This window comes from Pezoporus occidentalis, unplaced genomic scaffold (assembly GCF_034315485.1).
Source record: "Pezoporus occidentalis ecotype Australia unplaced genomic scaffold, CSIRO_AGI_Poc_V1 ctg28, whole genome shotgun sequence".
NCBI classification, from domain to species: Eukaryota; Metazoa; Chordata; class Aves; order Psittaciformes; family Psittacidae; genus Pezoporus; species Pezoporus occidentalis.
This window is the reverse complement of record NW_026914718.1, coordinates 792,373-813,881: the sequence shown is the minus strand read 5'-3', so window position 1 is coordinate 813,881 and position 21,509 is coordinate 792,373. Positions and strand designations below refer to the sequence as shown.

The 21,509-nt window shown below is 38.3% G+C and overlaps 1 long non-coding RNA gene across 2 annotated transcripts in view; it reads right to left on the bottom strand.

Moving 5' to 3' along the window:
• The window catches only part of LOC134167081 (uncharacterized), a 79,695-nt gene extending 72,424 nt beyond the window's left edge, over positions 1-7,271 (bottom strand). For both annotated transcript variants that reach the window (XR_009966064.1, XR_009966063.1), the window contains exon 1: positions 7,173-7,271. This is a non-coding gene — a long non-coding RNA (uncharacterized LOC134167081). The remainder of the gene's footprint in view (positions 1-7,172) is intronic.
• Between the last annotated feature and the right edge of the window lie 14,238 nt (positions 7,272-21,509).

Below are 21,509 nucleotides of genomic sequence, written 5' to 3'. Positions count from 1 at the left end.
AGCACATAACTGCTTCATACTGTTTTAAGTCTTTGGCAGAGACATTACACTGAAAAGTAATACACTCTATACCACACACAGCTCTTTTACCCAAATTTATAAGAACTTTGATTCCCTGAATTTGTTACACTCGCAAGTGGATCAGGAATGTTTTTCTGAAGCTAGTCTTATCAGTCCCATCTTGGGGCACTTTGTTTACACCATGGAGCAGTCTGACAGCTTTACAGGTGTGTCAATCTCACAGACCACTCTTTCTTTCCAACCCCCATCATAACAGCAGACAGCAGTTGCCTCACCCCAGTGAGGAGATATATTTTTTGTTTTCCTCAGAACCGTGTCAGCACAAGAATGAACAGGGCAAGGGAATATTTTCATCACATCATCACATTTGTATTTTTTAACTAAAAATACCCCAAACCCCTTTGATTTAAAACCATACATTTCTACCACAGCACTGCATTTTTTCACACTGTATTAGTAGTTTATATGCCAGGTGACCCCCCCTTTGTGCTACAGACACAAGCTGGAACACACTGTCTCTCATGAGGCACCAGACGTTCTTCTTTCACTGCTGGGAAAGATGATGCACTGTGGGTTGCTTTACTCTTTTTTTGTGCACAAAACAACATGGAACAGCCAGGTTTTCATAATTATAGCCCGCAGTGAAAGTGATCAAATAGCCCTAACAGAAGATCTCCAACAGAAGCAGCAGAGGCAGACAGCTCCTGAAAGAGACCCCAGAGAAAGACAATTCTGGATAGAGAAAACAAATTTTCCTAATGGAAAACCATCGAATAATTTTTTCCATTAGTCCTAAAGTCAACTAAATATATACTCAAAATTACACGTCCGTGTTTAAATAGTGCATATTCTGTACCATTAGAGACTAAAAAATATTCACATATATTTCCGTATTTAAAACTGATAAAACGCCAGAAGCAAAAAAAAACAACTGGAAAAATTGCATAAGGTCTGAAACTGCATTAAATCAACGCCATTAACTTGCTTTATTTAGAAAAAGCATGTGTGACAAAGTACACAACCTCACAGCACTCCATAGAAGATAACAGTAACAATCTTCTAGAAGCCTCCAGGCACAAGCTTTATTTTCAAAAATAATTCCTCCTCCCTGTCAAAAGTCTGGCTCACACTGACTGCACACTCCTACAATGAGATCAAGATTAACCATCATGAGCCAGCACTTTCAGTGCTGTGAGTCACTGATCACATTACAGACAAGGACAACTGTAACCACAGTACTGAAACCAGTATATCAAATCTGGTGCACAGGTCACACTCCTAAAGAAATGTATACCAAATATTACTGCATGTAGACAAAGCTTCAAGGTATGAAGAAGAGATTAGAATATGAGAAAATCATTAAAAGCAAAAAAAACCCAAAACAAAAAAACCAGAACAACCCTAAACCAAAACTTAGTGTGATTTCTCACTGGTGAAAACATTAAATACAAATTCAGTAAGAACAGCACTCCCACCAGCATTCCTGCAACAGCCAGGCAATACAGCTAGACAGAACTGTTGTAAATATAAGGCTATCTGAGCCAATTTCAGAAATAGGCTTAGCTGATATAGCGGTGCTATGTTACTGTGTTTCTTAAGTGAAAGCCATTAAGAAACACAGCATAGATAGGCTAGTCTTTTCCAGTACGTTAGTGGATCTGTTTAAAGCTACCAGAAGCACCTACACTCTGCAATGTTAATTTCTGCCACATGTAAAGAGTGCTTTTCAACAGTAGTGTGCCCATGATGAAAATCAGACTGCTCGTGTTTTGTGGTATATGTCTCTTCACAACAAGATCTACTGCTAGAGCACATACTGGCAAACAGTTTATTTTAATGAGGCAAGAAATCTGGCAGAAAAATGTACAAACCTTCTCACTGCATTCCTGCTCTGTAAAAAATGCCTCAACAGTTTTGCTTAGATGCTGGGTGTTTCTCGGTTACTTCTTTCACAAACACTTATTTGTTCCCTGTCTGGCTCAGGGTCTTGGTAACCCTGAGTTTTCAGGGTGAAACTAAGATTTTCACCATTTAGTCTTGGTGACAAAGCCTTATGATGAATTCTGTTATGTTTCTATTTCGTTACTTTTCAGCAACGTCCCAGCACTTACATAGTGAAGACACACTGATGCAATTAGATTCACATTATGTTAGGAGATAACATGAAATGACACGAGGCTATATTAGGTTGAGTAATACTGGGATGGTGGATTAGATTAAAATATGACTAATAAAAAAATAAAATCCAAACACAACAAAACATTCTCATTGCTTTTACTAGTATTCCTTCTTGGAATTCAAAGATGCTTACAAATCTGGATGGTCACAGCTTGAATCTAAATTTTAAAATCCTACTATTGTTCAAGACATTTAGAACACCTTAATTATCAGCTACCATTTATGCACACTCTACAAAGTAGCAAGGTTTAAGACAGACAGCATCAGAGATGGAGGATCATTCACAAGTATTCACCTCCAAAAAGCATCTGTGATAGCTGAAATGAGCAAACTGCTTTATGATCTCTGATACAAACCAGAAGAATTTTCTATTCCTGCTGTACCCAGTTTATGACAGGAGCTTCAAAAACACTGACAAACCATTTGTGGATCTTTAATCCCTCTATGGATTTACCACTTGATCTAGCAGGTGGTGTCTGAGAAAAACCTTTACTAAGTTGCAGTGACCTCCAGAGCCACCAAGCAGCCTACAGACAAGACAAAAATAGTACTTGCTGTGGTCTTTGAAAGTTGATAATCAAATATTACACTACAGTAGGCAGATATGAAATGGGTCATTATCATAACTAGAGGAAAAGAGAAAAGCAATGTGTTAAATATACATTTTGATTAGTGAATAAACACTTTTGAGTCTGCAGCTCCCTATGAAACCTTGTATTTTGTTATTTTTTAAATAGAAGTTACAAGTATTTTGTGCTGGATGCCAGAGGTTTAATAAAACTACTGTCATACAAAATGATGTCTGTTTCCAAAGACTTCTAAGGAAAAAATAATCCTCATCCAAGTCCAATAAACTGTGTGCACACAAAATACTCTACCATACGTTTACTGCAGTGGCTTTCAAAATATTTCAAATTAAGCCTTGAGTTAAATTCATATGCTGTCAATACAGCTTACTCAGAATGAACATATGTAAGTCCACTATTTTTATCTTGTTTACTGCATTTGTAATACATTTATACACCCCTATATGTGTGATGATTACAAGGACAACATATGGGACTTAAAATCGTCACTTCACAGGACAATGGATGCAACAAGTAAAATTATATCATCAGTATCTATGATCTTCTGCTTACATTTAACTTTTCTGTAAATATTGGTGGTCATTATCTAAATGTTCTTACAATATGTTCTAACAATAATTCTACCATCTGCTTTCTTTACATTTTGTATTAACAAAGTCATAGATATTCTAGTACCTAAAATAGGTTAGCAATACATTTTATAAAATGGGTTTCAGACATATAAAATGCATGTATCAATATAATGGCTGTGCTGTAATCTTGCAAAGTTACTATTAAGGGGTATTTTCAAATACTTCTACAACTTTCATTAGAGTATGCTCATGTTAACTCCTAGCATAGCTTGGCATGAAAGCCCTTAAGGATTAGAAAATGCTAAATTGTAAATAACTATAAAGTTCAAGGTGATTACAATACCAACATAGAAATATGAGGAAGTGCAAATATTACTGATTTACATTAAGTTGCACTTGTAATAGTTGAAAATACTGGTTTCTGTGATCTGGGATTAAATTAGTAAAGTAGAAATTATTTTCAGCATTGTGACGCCTAACTTGTAATTGATCTGTTATAATGGAAAATAAAATTCCAAGTCAGATGTCCAGATTCTCTACAAAACATGTAAGAACATGTGAGAATGGGATTCACAAAGCCCAGTACACAAAGTGCAAAGTCACCTGAACTAACCCACAACCTCAATCACTTCAGATTCATATGTCCAGAACACACAATCTCAAACATCTACTTGAGATGTGTTAAAACTATACCTAGCCTAGCTGAAGAAACCAAACAGCCTGAAAAGAGCAACTCGGGTGCCTGCTGTTTTACACCTAGTGTCCCAGTGCTTAACATACCTGAATGAAACACAATACATATTATCTAAAATCCTTCTGTCATCTTGACTCTTCACTGGTCACAAATATGTGACAGCTACAGGACTTCCATAAACTCTTGTTACTGAAGCAATTCAATTTTATATCAAATAATCATGTACTTCTTAATCTATAAAGCAAATTAAAATGAATGTATAACACAGCTGCTAGGCTATTCCCATGACAGTCTCATGATTCTGACTTTCTTACAGAAAGAATAGTACAGGGATGTCAAACCAAGAATGTTGAAGATTTTTTATGTACAGCAATTTAGTACCATCACTGACTAATTTGGTGGTTTTCAGTTCGCTCACAAATGGAACACGGGTACTTAAGTGACTCAACTAGTTACAAATTAGGCATTTCCATTGCTAAATTGCAGCTGAGCAGGTGAGGAATCATACTTCAAAGGAACCTAGCCCCTTTGAAGACTGAGGCCCTTGAGTTTGTTTGATGTATATTCATCTTACTACCTTTCTAAAGCTCACTAATTCAAACATCATTTAAACTTACTAAATCTCCACAAATAAAACATCAAGACAGGCTGCTAATTATTAATTACTTATTGTTAGAAAAATCATTTGCATGATTTTATGCCAACTAGCACTCTCTCAAACAAATCCAATCTACAGAAGTATTCCCAATGGATAGTTTGTATACAGACAGCCTGTTTTGGAAGCTAAGATTCTTGTAATACGGGCATGAGCCTTAACCTCAGAAAACAGTCCACAGATCTTTAATTTGCTAGTATAAATGTAGCCAACAAATGCAAATGAGTTACATGGATTAACTGCAGATTGAGTTACAGGATTAGTTTCATGGCATTGTGGCCATGCCTTCAATATATGCAGAACACAATGCTGCAGTGAACCTTTGTTGTATAGCAGCTGTTTTAACTTCTGGCAATCCTCCCAGATCTTTGGTCCACGTTCCCTTCCCCTCTTTGCAACATGCCTTTTGCTCTTAATTCTTCTTGCAGTACATACTATCTGCAAAGATTTAGCCTACAAGGAGTGGCTAGAAATTGAATTTTCTACACCAGAATTAGGTTTACAAGGATTTTTGTATCTCAGTGGCACAGGTGGAATTGGTAAAAAGTAACATGAGTAAGCTGATTAACTAGTCTAAAGTGCCCAGAGAAATCATTAACCACAATAAGGCACAAAAATATGATCTTCCCAACATGAAGCAGCTGGGAGCTTATGTGTACTCCCATTTCTAAAAATTACTGTTTTATATAACACTAATTCTTGGCCCCTTCAAAGTGTACAATGGTCTTGTGACCCCAGTTTTATCATGGTTAGTTATAAAAAATGTGATTAATTTTCCAGTTTTGTTGAGGTTACTAAACATTCCTGGTAGGCCAGTGTGACACTGTACATAAAAACCGATTCATATAACACAAAACCACCCTACTTTGGAAGATCCTTTGTTTTATTTTTTCCTGCCAGTTTCAGTATTTGATTCATAATGTTGCACTAGAATGCAGTGATTTGCTTTCTATCATAATCCTTAACATCTAGACATCTGTTCGCCATAGGCATTGCAGTAGTACTGCAAAGAGTTGTACATCTGTTCTCTGAGGAGAGCAATGGTCAAGGTCTGCATCTGTATTTATAAACAGAATTCTAGACAGAAGTCTTGTACCCGAATCTGTGCTAAAATCTACTTTAAGTGATGCTCACACATATAAACATTAATATGAGAAAGGTATTTCCTCTAAGAAATTGTTATTTTTAGAGTTAACTCCATGACCATCTCTGTTGAGGCGTATGTATATTAAGAAGATTTTCTCTACAGCTTGTAGATCTTTATTGCAAAATTGATTTTTTTCAGATTTTTAATATTATAATATTCTAGAATTATATAAAGACTATTTACGTCACATTTTCTTCATGAGAGGTAACTTGGCACCGATAAAAACTAGCACTAAAACTATGTAATTAGTAACCATGTACAATAATTATGCATTTAAATCAGCAGGTATAAGTTACAGTTCTACTTTTATCTAGTGATTCAACTAGCTGCCTAATATTAGGTATCTAACCAAACACAGTGGGAAAAGGAATGCTTACAAACTGGAAATTCTGTCAGGTTCTGATAGGAATTCCATCAGTTATAATGCCTGAGTAAAACACTGGGGGGCAAATTGCCATTTTCATATTGTACGCCTGTGAGGTAACTAAATTCACCTACCACGTATGCTGGTGTGAGTACAAGCAATCCACAGACCAAAGCTGTGGCTCTGAGGAACTGTTCAGATAGAACATAGGTGTTAGGCTACAAGCAGGGCCAATCTGCTGGTGCTGCACATAGTGTACAGAAGCCAACTCAGAAAAAAAGCCTTGTGGATCTCAAGAGTTGGAGTACTCCATACTACACAGATTATGAACGTTCACGGCAAAGGGCTACATGTTGGCATTTATTAAATCAAATGAGCCAGTTTTCTTCTACTATGAACCTTGCACAAGGTCAGAAGGGTTGACTTCTAAGCCATATGATTTGCAATGTGGTCAGTACACCCAAGACTTTTGTGAACCTGGAGCTGCTGTCCTGACTTACCCTAAAGACTGATGGTGGAAGGTAGAGCAAAGTGAAACTCTGAATTTCTCCTCTAAAATTTTTTCTTTTAGTCAAAATCAAAAGTAAAAAGATCTCACAAATCATAAACCATTACTTCAGGAAGGTAAAAGTAACATTACTACAAGACAGGATTTCAAGTTCATTCTAATGTTATCAAAAGCATTTCTGTAACATTTACTGTGAAAAATGTGTCAGACATTTTCTGATTAAAAACTGCTAAGAAATGTTTCACCAGCCCTACCAGAAATTAAACACACAGCTTAGCTCGTTTACTTTTAATCTCCAGTGAAGGCTCCTGGAATTTAACATTCATGGAAGCTTCACAAACGTTTAGATTAGGCCTACAAACAGAACAAAAGCTAAGGTACACGACACTTAACAGTTGTCATTTTAACACGTCTTTATCATTCTTAATTATTATACCATCAGGTACCTGTTTTTGTTGTACCCGAAGCCGCTGCTCAGGTGCCGTCCTCAGGGTCCGTGAGCCCTATCCCCCTAAGGCGAGGCAGGTCGAATCCTGTCTGCCCCAGTCCGGTCCCAGCTGGCTCCAGCCGGTTCTAACGGCTCCAACGGCTCCGCAGCGGGGCACCGCCTAGCCCCTCAGCCAAGGGCGCCGCGCGCGAGGCGTTCGCCCGCGGCTGAAGACGGGTAGGCGCTGAGGGGACAAGGGTGAGGAACGGCCCGGCCAGCCCTGAGGGCAGAGCGGCAGGACGGGCTCTGCGGAGATTCCCTGCCGGAGGGAACGGGTGGAGAGCTCCCGAGGGAGCTGCGGCCTGCGCGGAGCCCGCGATGGAGCGGCGGGAGAGGACAGGAGCCATCGGGGAGCACCGCAGCCGCCATGTTCTGCCACCCCTCGGAAAGGAGGGGAACAGGTAAAGGAATCGGGAATTGAAGAGGTGGGGTGGGTGCGAAAAAGGTGTTTTAGGTTTTGTTTCCCCATCTATTTATTAATAGGAGATAAATTGAATTAATAATCCACACGTGTAGTCTGTTTTGCCAGTGATGGTGGTTGGTAAGTGATATCCCTGGTTTCACCTAGACCCACAGGTTGCTTAACTTTACTTTCTCCCCCTGGCCTCCTGAGGAGGAGTGAGAGCAGCTGGGTGCATGTTTGGCAGCTGTGTGGAGTCAACCACCACACTTGGAAGCAAATCTTTGACAGAAATGTTGTGGCAAGCAGAAGAGTAGCTCAGAAACTGATCAGCACATGAATTCCTTTCTTGTTCAAACCTCTTCCCTTAATTTTTCTATCATTATGTCTCTTTCTGTCTTGTAACTTGCATTACAGATGGTATTGTTTGTTGGTTTAATGCACCTGTTTGTTTTGTGGAGGTTTATGGGGAACATGTGTGTGCAATAATGTCATTGTGGGTGCGTGTTTGGGTGGAACCACCAGTGAGTTGGTGGTAAGCATGTGGCTGGCTATGTAACATGGCTGACTTCATGATAGCTCTGTATGCACATGGGTCTTGCTTTACCACTGGAGGAATTAATTTGATGCTCTTATAAAGTAAAAGTAGACCTCTTCTGTTATAAGAACTTGAGCTTTCACATTCACATTCTTTAATACATCCACAATAAAAATACAGCACATTCTTCATTATGTTTTGGCAAGGTAAGTCTCATATAAAAGTCCTGTTGCAATTGCTCCTATGAACAAATGTAATCCATAACCAGTTCAAATTTGAATTGCACTGATCCATTTACACGGCCTTTAGAACAAAACAGTAATGGTTTCAACTGACCTGGCTTCAAGGGCTCCATCATATCTGCTATTACACAGTTTAAAGAAAGCAAAGAAAAGATGATGACCTCAGAGCAATTAGTTCAGATCATCTATAAATGCTCTGAGAGATAAAAAAAGAAGTCTTGCTAAATTAATATAACTAAGGTTGTGAGAAAAAACTATTTTTCAATATTTGTGTGGGGCTTGTATTACCTGAAATACATGCTATGCCTACCCCGATTAGTCCTTACGTATTTATGGAATTAAATTTTCTTGTTACCATGTGAGACAGAACAAATTACATAAAAAGCATGTGGAAATCTGAGTAACCATTGTAGGTGAAAGACTACAGACAAACTACTATTAAATATACACAAAAACCAAGCCGGGTGATAAAGGTGAAGTGTTTTTACTTAACAATGCAGCAACAGAAAAGAGGAAATTTAAGAGCAAAGGTTTATGAAAAATAATTTAAAAATCCGTGAAGGATACTCTGTAAGAAACTTGTTCATCAATCGGTAATTTTATGCATCCTTACGTGTATGTAGTAAAACAACAACACAAGAGAATAAGGATAACTGCAGAACCTAAAGAGCCTGAAATGCAAGCAAACCTTACTTTGCTTATATCACTTGGAGAGTCATGTAATGTGAAGGACGTGCTACCTACCCCAGTTATTTTTGGAAGACTCCTATAGTTCGTACATTAAAGTTGCCTTGAAGGAGCAGGAAAATAGGGCACTAACATAAGAATAGATTCTTCAAGTCTGACAGATCCCAGTACTATGGGCAAGATTTCTGTGTGCTTGTCAGTTCACGTCTGCCAGGGCTGTGAGTTTGGGCATTCCTAGACTGTGTTAGGACATTTCCAGCAAGCTGAGACAATTCAGCGCACACCTTGATCTAGGCTTAACACTGATGAGTAAGGGTATTTATTCTTTCTTTGTGGTACACAAGATGAGTTTTCAGTCCAGGCAAGACATAAGGGAAGTTACCTTTACAATCTTATTTAGATTAGTTACGGGATTGAGCCAGCAAAAGACATTAGAAGAAAAGTCTGAAGCATAACTCATCAGCAAGCTGACATTGTAGCTGACTAGAAACATACTGCATCAAATAAGAAAGACTGTTAACTTCCCACAGGGGCAAAACCACGATTGTTTTACTGTCCTTGTACTGATAAAACTATGCCATTGTGTAAATATTGGAGTACATACAGAAATGTTAACAAATTTTTACTCTGTCCAGGCCTTCCATTCATTTAATGTACAAAATACCATGTAAATAGAGGTTATCAAGTGTGACAATTATAATTCCCAGGTCCCACACTCAACTAAAACCGCAAGCATAAGGAAAGAGGGAAGAAGATGCTCACAAACATTAGCCATAATGCTCACTTATTTCTTCAAGAACTTCAAAAATGGACAGAGGAAAAATGATGCAATACTGATGCATAAGCTTATGGAATTTACTGCTGTTCACATTACTAAGTTCCACTATACATTTTGGGAAAGTGATCATCAAACTTTCTATCCCCAGAAAACATCTCTTTTTCTTCCTGCTTCCAGCTGGGAAAAAAAAGTTATCTGGGTTTTAGAAGACATTCCAGCTCCAGCCTGGTTATTTGCTATTCCCAGTTCTATCACTGCCTCTTCCATATCAGAAGAAACAAAGATGCATCCTTCATCAAATATTACCCTCCTTTGAAAAACATTTCGATTGACAAATTGGAATTTTTGGGTGGGAAGGAAATTTTGGTAAAAATATATCAGCTTTAAATAAAGGAAGGCATTCAGACAAGCTGAACTCATAGTTTGTTAAATATACAAAACATTCAAATAATATTTCCAGGATTTCAGAAATTCTTCATAAGTTCAAATAAGTATTTTCAAAATAGCACAAATTCTTCACTATAAAAATATTTGGAATAGAGAAGCTTTATAATTTCTATGCAGACAATGGAAAGAGAAATTACAGTTTGAAAAGCTTTGCCAGAAATTGGTGGATTTCCTCATCGTATTCCTACCTCTTTTAGAAACAAAATAAGTTAGAACATACGTAATATGTTCTGCTGTCCATCAAGTTATATAATCAGAATTCCAAACAGTTTTCTTTTGGGGTGAAATATAACAGGAACAATTAGCTATATTTGTTCTACTAACAGAGTAATATCCCTGTAAGGTTGAAGGAAGAGGGAAACCACTGAAACACTGTAACTACTGGGCTTGTGTGACTTAATGTGAAAAGAGAAACGGATCAACAGAAGTGATGAAAGGCTAAGTTCAGCTTGGCAAGTGCCGTTTTTTAAACACATAATTAGGTATTAGCTTTACAGCCTAAGTGATCTGCTCTGCAGTTTTGTCCTTACGTGCACTTTCCCATCAGTCCTTTTTGTCACCTCCTGTTCTGCCAGGATCAGTGTATCGATTACTTGGTTTTCAGAGAAAGAAGAAAACAACATGTACATCTAGGAGATTAGCTTTCTTTGTTAAGAAACAACTTGGTATATAGGTTTAATATAAACACAATTATTCAGGGAGGGCTTTTTCATACCTTTTAAGGAAGTATAATTCAAGAGCGGGTTACATGAAGAACTGTTTCATTTTATTATAAACCAGCTTCTAGGGAGTCATTTTATAATAGTTTACCCATATGCTGCTGTAATCAGTGGCCCAAAGTAGCTGATTTCACACCTGTTTTGGAAAGTGCCAATACATTTCCCAGGGTAATCATCATTATAGTACATATCAGAAGTCAATGTGATGTTTTAACACAGATGTGCAAGTCCAAGAAAAATAAATGTTAGCTTTGGACATTATTACTTCATTAATATTAGCATGACAACAGCAATTTTGAAAGGCAAAACACCCCTATTTTTGCTTTATGGCTCTTGGAATAGTGGGAAAAAATAAACCCTTTAAAAAGACATTTTTGGTTTATGCCAAGTAAAGTATCAACATAGTGGAAAAGTTCCAATAATGACCTTGGTGTATAGACAAAGAGTTTGTTCTCACAGTGTACATCATCTCCTTCTGTATTTAGCAAGATGCTGAAAAGCAAGGAGATAAATATGTTTACTTATGAACAAGTTCATGTTTCTGGTCAGCAGATTAGGAAAAACTGCTGTAACATAGAATGTTACATAGAATGTAATATAGAATGTTCATCCTTAGACCTTGGGTTTTATGTGGCAACTTGGAGATTTAAAAAGTGTGAATGATAATTAAAGGCTTTGTTTGTTCCTCAGTACTGATCACCAAATACCTCATTTCAGTTTTGTCACTTTTTTGCACATAGTGTCTCTCCTGAGCGCTTCTTGCCTGTCAAACATGAACAGCATCTCACCTAAGGAAGCCATATAAAAAAGGCAATGTAACAAACAGCCAACTGCCAAGATTTAGGCTTGGGATTTGTTTCTAGAATCACTACCTAGCTGTGAAAGTTCTCTGATCCCTGTGTGCTGTCTCTAAGCGTTCGCTGCTATTAGGAATAGGATCCTAAGCTAAATATAGCTTCAGTCCAGTGTGGAACAGTTGTTATGATACATATGTATTTATAAACACACGTCTACATGCATGTACAAGAAAAACATTTAAGAAAATACAGATAATATAACAATCTATGGGTTATCTTAGGCAAACATGTTATGTTGGACATTAAAATGTAACAATCTCCCCCAGTGTGATTGTGAGCTCAAAATAAGCAAAAAAGATGCAGGTGGCTTCTTGGGGAGTAAAACAGACCAAATCTTAAGTTCAAAAATAAACCTTTAAAAATCCCAAACAGACAGAAACACAAGCAGCTGATTGCCTCAGAATTTCACCTATTTCATGCTTAACGTATTATGGACTAGTGCAGCCCACTGAAATCCTTTAACAAAGAGGGAGTTTCCCTCATATTCATAAAAATCATTCCTGGAAGTCATTTCACTTCCACAAAACCTGAAGTAAACCTAGGCAGAGCCCCATCAGAATGTCTGCCAGGCATGACTTCGTATTTTCTTGACAACTCACCTATACATTGGGTATGTTGATCTAGGACCCCTTGAGTCTGAGAACCAATGTTGCCAAGCTTTCCTGAAATGCACATTCCATTCATCAAAAATGTTTTAAACTCTTCAAATTTGATTTGATCTCAATCTGCTCCATATCCATTGTGCCCTGGGGCATTCTGGTCTCAGTTATTAAGTACAACAACTGTCACTAACTTCCAAACTGAGCAGTCTCCACGAGCGTGCAACTTGCTCTGTCATTCAGAGCCTTGCTGCCTGACACTCCTTTGTCCTTATACTGGAATTCCTCTTCCCCTCTCCACTCTTGCTGTTTTTTTCTCTCTCAGCATACCCATCCTGCCCTCCCATTTCCCCAGCACAGTCCACTGACCCATGGCAAAGGGTACAATTTCCCTAGTCTTCTTTTTGTGCAGAGAGCTCTATCTGATCTAGAGTGTAGCAGTCAGTATGATCATAACCTCGCCCTGTATAAGGTATTAAGTGAATACTGGATTTTTTGTTTCTATTTATTAAGATTATTTTTGTTTTAAAAATAAATAGGGATAAAGCTTTGCTCTCTGCTTTACAGCATAAATTTTTAACAAATTATGCTACTGGTGAAAAATGAAGTTTGCTAACTGGGGTATTATTTTCAAATATCCTTCATTATCTTTGCCTCTACTAACCCAACAAAACTGACAGCCCACGTAAGAAAGTGCATATTCACATACTTCAGCAATGGATAAAACAATGGAAGCTATGTCAAAGTGAGTCCAATAGTCTGGCAATGCAATACCAGGATGACATTGCATTAAGAAGGAAGGTTAAAGCCCGTGTTGTGATGACTGCCCTGATGGAGCTCTATACTGTGCTCAAGATTAAGAGCTTTGTACGGCACTTGCACAATAGAGAGTCATCTACTCAAGACTGAACTGGCTTAAGTTTGGTCCATGGTTCATAACATGATAAAGTATAGAGTACCCATTTTCTCCCCTGCCCCCTTTCTACAAGACCAAGTCAGTTATTTAAGCTAACATCTGTCTGTCATGCCACATTTACATGCTTCCTCTGTTACATGGCAGCTAAACTTTGTGGGGCTTTTCTCTCTCCCCCTTTGCATTTTTCTCCATTATTTCCTGACCCTGAAACTTCAGTAGGAGTACAGCCACTCCCCAGAATGGCAGACTTGCATCCAAATTTTGCACTGCCAATGATCTATTTCTCAGTCAAATAAATGTTTGCAACAGCTTTCCTTACTCTAAACAACTCAAGCCTTTTTTAGACTTTATTGGAAACAGTTCTCATCTGGCCATTAGTCCCACTGCTTCAGATGGAAAAGAGCTGAGGATTAGTTACATCTGGATATGTCTCCATCTCTATTAAAGTCAGTCACCTGCCAACTCTTTTAACAAGTGGTGAAACAGCTTAAAAAGTTCATTGGATCAAGTTGTTTCTCAGCAGTGAATGGGGAGGAAGAAACAAGGGAAACCAGTCCCTGTGCTTATTTTTCAAAGTTAAAAGAATTTCCAAGGGTTACAGGCTGAAGAGAGCATATGTTTGGAGAGTTACATTGAGCAGAAACATGTTTAAGTTGGTCATCAGCTCGTATTCCTGTGGACTAGAAGAACTCATTATTCTAGGAATTAAAAGCATTTAAGTAATCCCTTACTGTTAAAAGTTACGTGCTTTTTTACACTACCCTATCAAGCCATTCTAAAATGAGATGTCTTAAATTAGCAGATTTTTTTGCAATCTTATCCCATAAATAAACACACTCAGTACCCCTATGTGTAAACGTGTATATATATATGCTCAACAGTATTATGTTGGAACTAGATGATCTTAAGGTATTTTCCAGCCCTAACCATTCTGTGATTCTGTGATGCCCTAGCACATCTATGATTTCATTTATGCAAATATTTTTTTGTATGTAGCTTGAGGACTTCAGGCTTTTTTTCTAGAATGGATTTTGCATAAATACAAAGAAGATAAAGGTGTCCACCAGTTTTTATTCCTTTTGTGCACAGAAGTGGCTGAGACACTTTAGAAAATTGCCTAATAAAATATTATTATTTTCTGTATAGTACTTTGGTAAAGATATTTTATTTTATTTTATTTTATTATAACTTACCCGATTGAACACAATTCTGGTCCTAATGAATACCATAGTCAAGCAGTGTTTCTTTCTTGGGTTTTCTAACTGTCAAGGGGAAAAAAAAATAGGTTTTTTTGGTAGAGCATTTTAAAATTCAAATTCTTATCAGGAAATTAACTGTCTTGTGTACTTTAAATCTATGACTGGCATAATTCATGAACTCCAATTAAAACTTTAATATACGTAGTGGAGATCTAGGTAATTGTGCATGCATACACAGAAAAACCAAAGTTTCTGTGAACAATCTCCTAGTTACAACTGTCAACTGGATTCTTACTGGAAAGAAATGTGGTGAATCCGTTTACTCATCTTTCTCAATCAGGATGATACGTCAATGAAATGTATGCATTCCATAATATAGGAAAACTATGCTTGCCAATAAATTAGGCCTTTCAAGAATTTGTTAGGCATGTTGAATGCATTTATTTTTGAAAGACTTTTTTTTTCATAAAATTATTTCTAAAGTTATCAATTTCACATTATGAATAAAGATCTGAAAAATATACTGCTATTTTGTGATTTGAATGATTGATGGAGGGTAATGAGTAAGTAGCTGAAATTTTAAAAGAAACTAACTTTCAGCCTTCCATAATATATTTGAAAAATAGACCTGCAGCAGAGATTTTAAAAAAATAAGAAATGTTGCCATGAGTCAAAAAATTCAGATAATGTTATCTCCAGTAACATTAATTCTTATTTGCTTTAAGGAAAGGAATATCTTTTTATGTATTCAAATACTATTTGCAACTTAAAGACGGAATATTCAGAGTTAAACATGATCTTGCTGTTATTCATCTAACAGTGATCAATAGAAGTACATTTCTGAAGCAAATGCCCAGTGAGTTGTTTAGCATAGCCAAGATAAGCATAGTAACATTCAATTTATAGAAATTTTAACTTTAGTTCCTAGATTTTCTTGTAAGAATCCCAAATATATAATAGATTATTGCCTTCCACAATGGAATCAAATTTAGGATAAAGAATATAGATGTCAAGAGTGTAAATAAAGGATTCCAGGGATTTTTATCTGTCATCCTTTAAAATGTAATGTCAGAAAGACCAGAAAATGGCTCTCTTCCACTTGTGGCCAAGTCCCAAAGGCTTTTTGTCGTTCCAGGAGTCTGCATCAGGCAGAAGTGAAGCATTGTTGGAATTTTGCCAGATTTCCTTGCATCATAATGTGGATGTAGTTGCAGCATCTGCACAAAAGATGATGTTCAGTTTTTAAAATTAAAACATACAAGCTTCAAAAATCTGTCAGCATTCAAACCCACTTAATTTAAAAAAGATCCATGTCGTTGACCTTCAGATATTGATATGAGCATGTCTGTGTCTATGTGTGAGAATATCTGGATTGATTTAAGCTTCCTATTACCTTGTTTATGCAACAAAACTTCCACTGCCATAGCCACGCTGGTATAGCTTTGTCAGTGAAGATCCAGTGTATCACATGCCATGAGAAGGACACACAGGACATGCTGTGAAAAGTAAAATGCCAATGTAGTTACATTGCTTTGTGAATAGCAATCACCAGCTTCTGTCAACAAAGATGCAGGAATGGGTTTTGCTGGTGGAGCTGTGACATGGTGGTCCATATGGCACAGCCGGCTATTGTGATATGCTTCTTCACTGAGTTTTCTCCTTGCTTTTAGTATAAGTTAGTGGTGAAAACTGTTCTGTGTTGTAATTCTCATTAAAAGTCACATTCTGGCCTAAGGATCTCCAGTGGTAACAACATTGTTTCACTACAAACAACGGCTTTTTCAGTCACCAAAAAATCTTAGTCATTCCAATGACTTGGATTTAAGCAATTTCAGCACCAAGCAAATGAGTGGAAAATAAGCTTTGCTCTTCTTTTTGGAAGAAAACATTCAAAAACAAACTAAGTAAATTTCAATTTCTTTTCTCAGTTCTAATATAAATTTGATGAAAACTGCTAATTGTGAGAAACTTCTATAATATCTTGACTCAAGTTTTCCTAACAAACTTTGCCACTGTCATTTCAACCACTTGTTCTAATAAATACTTAAAGGTCATTCAAAGTTTGTGATGTACTGCATTGTAGAACATCAAAATGTCACAATAACACCAGCTTTTTGGAGTTGCATGATGATATATTGGCACAGCTCCACAGAAAGTCAGTGGAACTATTCTAATTCATACCAGTTGAAGACCTAGCTCGCAGGGCTTAAATTGAAATCAGATTTTAATTACAACTCTAATTAAACAAAAAGAGTCATAAATCCCATTACAATTACAGTGAATTATTTTTCAGGACAAAAATGGCACTGCCAGTTTGGCACATAAGTAATCTATTTCAATGGCTAAATGCAGAGGCCAGTGATTCCAACACTCTGGAAGGAGGTGTTTTTTTTTCTAACCATAATTTTAATTCTTTTATGAATACTTCAGTTTTCAGGTCCCAGTAGAACAGAATTAAAAAATTAGAACCATCTACACTTATTCTTTTTTTTCCATAAAGTTTTACACTTCTCTTTGCTTTAGATTCCCACGGCTCAGTGGAGTCAGCACAGATGCAGTTTCGTGAGTTTGAATTGAACAAATCGACATATACCATAAGATATTCCATAAACCAATAGCCTGTGAAACTGGAAGTACAGTATAAAGATTTGTTTGTATCATGAGCTCTCATTGCTCAAATTCCCCAAGTTCAATATCAATGTTTTGATTACCTTTTTTTCCAGAATAACCTATAAGCAAAGCATTTCTTTTTTTAGTCTGGAGAAGAGAAGGCTCGGGGGGGACCTTATAACTCTCTACAACTACCTGAGAAGAGGTTGTACTGAGGTGGAGTCGGTCTCTTTTCCTGGGTAACAAGTGATAGAACAAGAAGAAGCGGCCTCAAGCTGCACCAGGGGAGGTTTAGACTGAATATTAGGAACAATTTCTTCCCCAGAAGGTGGTCAGGCATTGGAACAGGCTGCCCAGGGCAGCGGTGGAATCACTCTCCCTGGAAGCCTTCACAAACCGTATAGACAAGGCCCTTAGTGGCATGGTTTAGTGGTGGCCTTTGCAGTGAAGGGGAACGGTTGGACTTCATGATCTTAAAGTCTTTTCCAACCTGTATGATTCTGTGATTTCTTCGGGTTAGTAAAATATCTCCCTAATTTGATTTTTGAAATGTTTTGTATAATGTTGCATTTACATTTACACATAACATTTATAAACTAAAGTTAGGGAAAGCTTGGCTAGTTTACCCATGCAGGTGGGCATCCACTGAGAATCAATGCACATTGTCAAGTAAATGATAGCTAAGGTAAGAATAAATAAAGTAGGAGACCATGAGATGGTGGAATTCAGGATCTTGGTAGGATCTACTGGTAGGACCAGTAGAATAGCAAGTAGAATTGCAACCCTGGACTTTAGCAGGGCAAACTTTGGCCTTTTCAAGCAATTGCTAGGGGAAATTCCATGGGCAAGGCTGCTTGAAAGTAAAGAGGCCCAAGATAGTTGGTTGGCGGTCAAGGATTGCTTTTTCCGAGCTCAAGATCAGAGCATCCCGACACGTAGGAAGTCAAGGAAGAGGGCCAGGAGACCTGCGTGGATAAATAGGGAATTGCTGGGTATGCTCAAGTGGAAGAGGAGAGTTTACAGGTCATGGAAGGAGGGGCTGGCCACTTGGGAGGAATATAAGGCTGCTGCTAGAGGATGTAGGGAGGCAGCTAGGATGACTAAGGCCTCCTTAGAATTAAATCTGGCGAGAGGGGTCAAGGACAGCAGAAAGAGCTTTTTCAAATACATGGCAGATAAAACTAACACCAGAGGCAATGTAGGCCCACTGATGAACGGGATGGGTGCCCTGGTGACAGAAGATACAGAGATGGCAGAGTTACTGAATGCCTTCTTTGTCTCTGTCTACTCTGCCGGAGGCAGTCCTTAAGAGTCCTTTACCCCTGAGACCCCAGATGAAGTCAGGTCAACGGAGCAGTTTGCCTTGGTCGACGAGGAATGGGTTAGAGATCAGTTGAGCAATCTGGACATCCATAAATCCATGGGTCCAGATGGGATGCACCCGCGGGTGCTGAGGGAACTGGCGGAAGTCATTGCTAGACCACTCTTCATCATCTTTACCAAGTCTTGGCAAACGGGAGAGGTGCCTGAGGACTGGAGGAAGGCAAATGTCACTCCAGTCTTCAAAAAGGGCAAGAAGGAGGACCCGGGTAACTATAGACCGGTCAGCCTCACCTCCATCCCTGGGAAAGTGATGGAACACCTTATCCTTGGTGCCATCTTAAGGCATATCAAGGATAAGAGGGTTATGAGGGGCAGTCAGCATGGCTTCACCAAGGGGAAGTCATGCTTGACCAATCTCATAGCCTTTTATGAGGAAATAACACGGTGGATGGATGATGGCAGAGCGGTGGATGTGGTCTACCTTGACTTCAGCAAAGCATTTGACACAGTCTCCCACAGCATCCTCACAGCTAAATTGAGGAAGTGTGGTCTGGATGATCAGGTAGTGAGGTGGACTGTGAACTGGCTGAGGGAGAGAAGCCAGAGAGTTGTAGTCTATGGGGTGGAGTCTAGTTGGAGGCCTGTATCTAGTGGAGTGCCTCAAGGGTCAATACTGGGACCAGTATTATTTAATATATTCATCAACGATTTAGATGAGGGAATTGAGTGTACTATCAGCAAGTTTGCTGATGACACTAAGCTGGGAGGAGTGGCTGGCACGCCAGAAGGCTGTGCTGCCATCCAGCGAGACCTGGACAGGCTGGAGAGTTGGGCAGGGAATAACTTGATGAAATATAACAAGGGAAAGTGTAGAGTCCTGCATCTGGGCAGGAACAACCCCAGGTTCCAGTATAGGTTGGGGAACGACCTGTTAAGAGAGCAGTGTAGGGGAGAGGGACCTGGGGGTCCTAGTGGACGACAGGATGACCATGAGCTAACACTGTGCCCTTGTGGCCAAGAAGGCCAATGGCATCCTGGGGTGTATTAGAAGGGGGGTGGTTAGTAGGTCGAGAGAGGTCCTCCTTCCCCTCTACTCTGCCCTGGTGAAACCCCATCTGGAATATTGTGTCCAGTTCTGGGCCCCTCAGTTCAAGAAGGACAGGGACCTGCTGGAGAGAGTGCAGCACAGGGCAACTAAGATGATTAAGGGAGTGGAGCATCTCCCTTATGAGGAAAGACTGAGGGAGCTGGGTCTCTATAGTTTGGAGAAGAGGAGATTGAGGGGTGACCTTATTAGTGTATATAAGTATATAAAGGGGGAGTGTCACGAGGATGGAGCCAGGCTCTACTCAGTGGCAAACAATGATAGGACAAGGGGTAATGGTTACAAACTGGAACACAAGAGGTTCCACTTAAACTTGAGAAGAAACTTCTTCTCAGTGAGGGTGACGGAACACTGGAACAGGCTGCTCAGGGAGGTTGTGGAGTCTCCTTCTCTGGAGACATTCAAAACCCACCTGTACACATTCCTGTGTAACATTATCTAGGTGTTCCTGCTCCGGCAGGGGGATTGGACTAGATGATCTTTTGAGGTCCCTTCCAATCTCTAGCATGCTGTGATACTGTGAAAAGTTTGGCCACCTTGCCTGGAGAGTATATACACTTTCAGCGTTAGTACTGCTTCATATGCTTAGGGATTTTTCTCACAAAGTTCTTCATTTTAGCCAGGATACTTGGGTAGATTATTACCCAAACTTTAGGAAGGATAGGATCAGAAGTAAATTTTATATGCAAATTTGAGAGGTTTGCCAAGTATTCTTGATAATGACTGAAGTGATTTTATAATCAGTACATTTCACATAAACTGTGCTTTACCTCTGAATATATGTTTATGCATTTGTTATACTCCCAACAAATACCATAACCACTGTCATTATCTTGAAACACACAGTTATTCATGTGACTCATATGTTTTTGAATTGCAAGACAAACTTGTTTAGCCATGCTGAGGGTTCAGTAGCATGTTAACAAACTGACTGATGGTATTCTGTTAATATATACTTTGCAACAGTTATCTCTCAAATGAGAATATAAAAATTTTACATTAAATAACCAAAAAGTGAATGTAAAAAGGAGGTCTATAAAAATTGCTTAGATTACAAGTATTTCAACATATTTTTAGTTGCCTCTGATTCTTCAAATAATACAAACCTCTACCATCCAAACAGAAAATACAAACCAGTTTTAAAACCCTCACGTGGATTACAAGGAGCCAGGAACAAATAAAGTAATAAATAAATAGGTAAACATGCTGGGGTTTATTTTTTTGTTTGAGGAGCTTTTCATTTTTTCAAAGAGTTCAATTGCTAAAACCAGTAAACTGGTAAATAAAAAACAGTAAATGTGTTAGCCTGATTCTCCACACAGTTCTGTGAATCACATTTTTAAGAACTACTCATTGCTCATTTTACTAAGAACACTTCTACTACTATGAAAAACCTCATTAAAGTTACGAGTCTGTTAAGAGTCATTTGATGGTAGAGAATGCAGTCCTTAAATTCAGCAGAAAATAGTGTGGGAAACTGAAGGTCAGTAAACTTAAATATGGGTGTGCTAATCTATTCAAATGAATGAAATGTCCAATTCTTCCTTACATGTAATTCTGTTTTCATTCTAACATTTGTAGTCCTTTTTTATTGGGACTGTATATTCGATTTCCTGTCCCCATTGTGATGGAGTGACTGAAGGATGAAAGCTAAATGATAGAATAATATTGGAGTGAGAAAACTTTTCTTAATTCTATATAAGAGGTTATGGGAAAAGACACAGTCTTCAGAGTCTTTGGGAAGTTCCGTTCTTCCTGCCTTTGAAACTACATATTCTGTTGTTCAGCATATAAACTTTTAAAATATTTTTTCCTAGTAAACGGCCTTGTCTTTAGTTTTTCCTCTGAATATTTTATGGCAATACTGGCTAGCTTG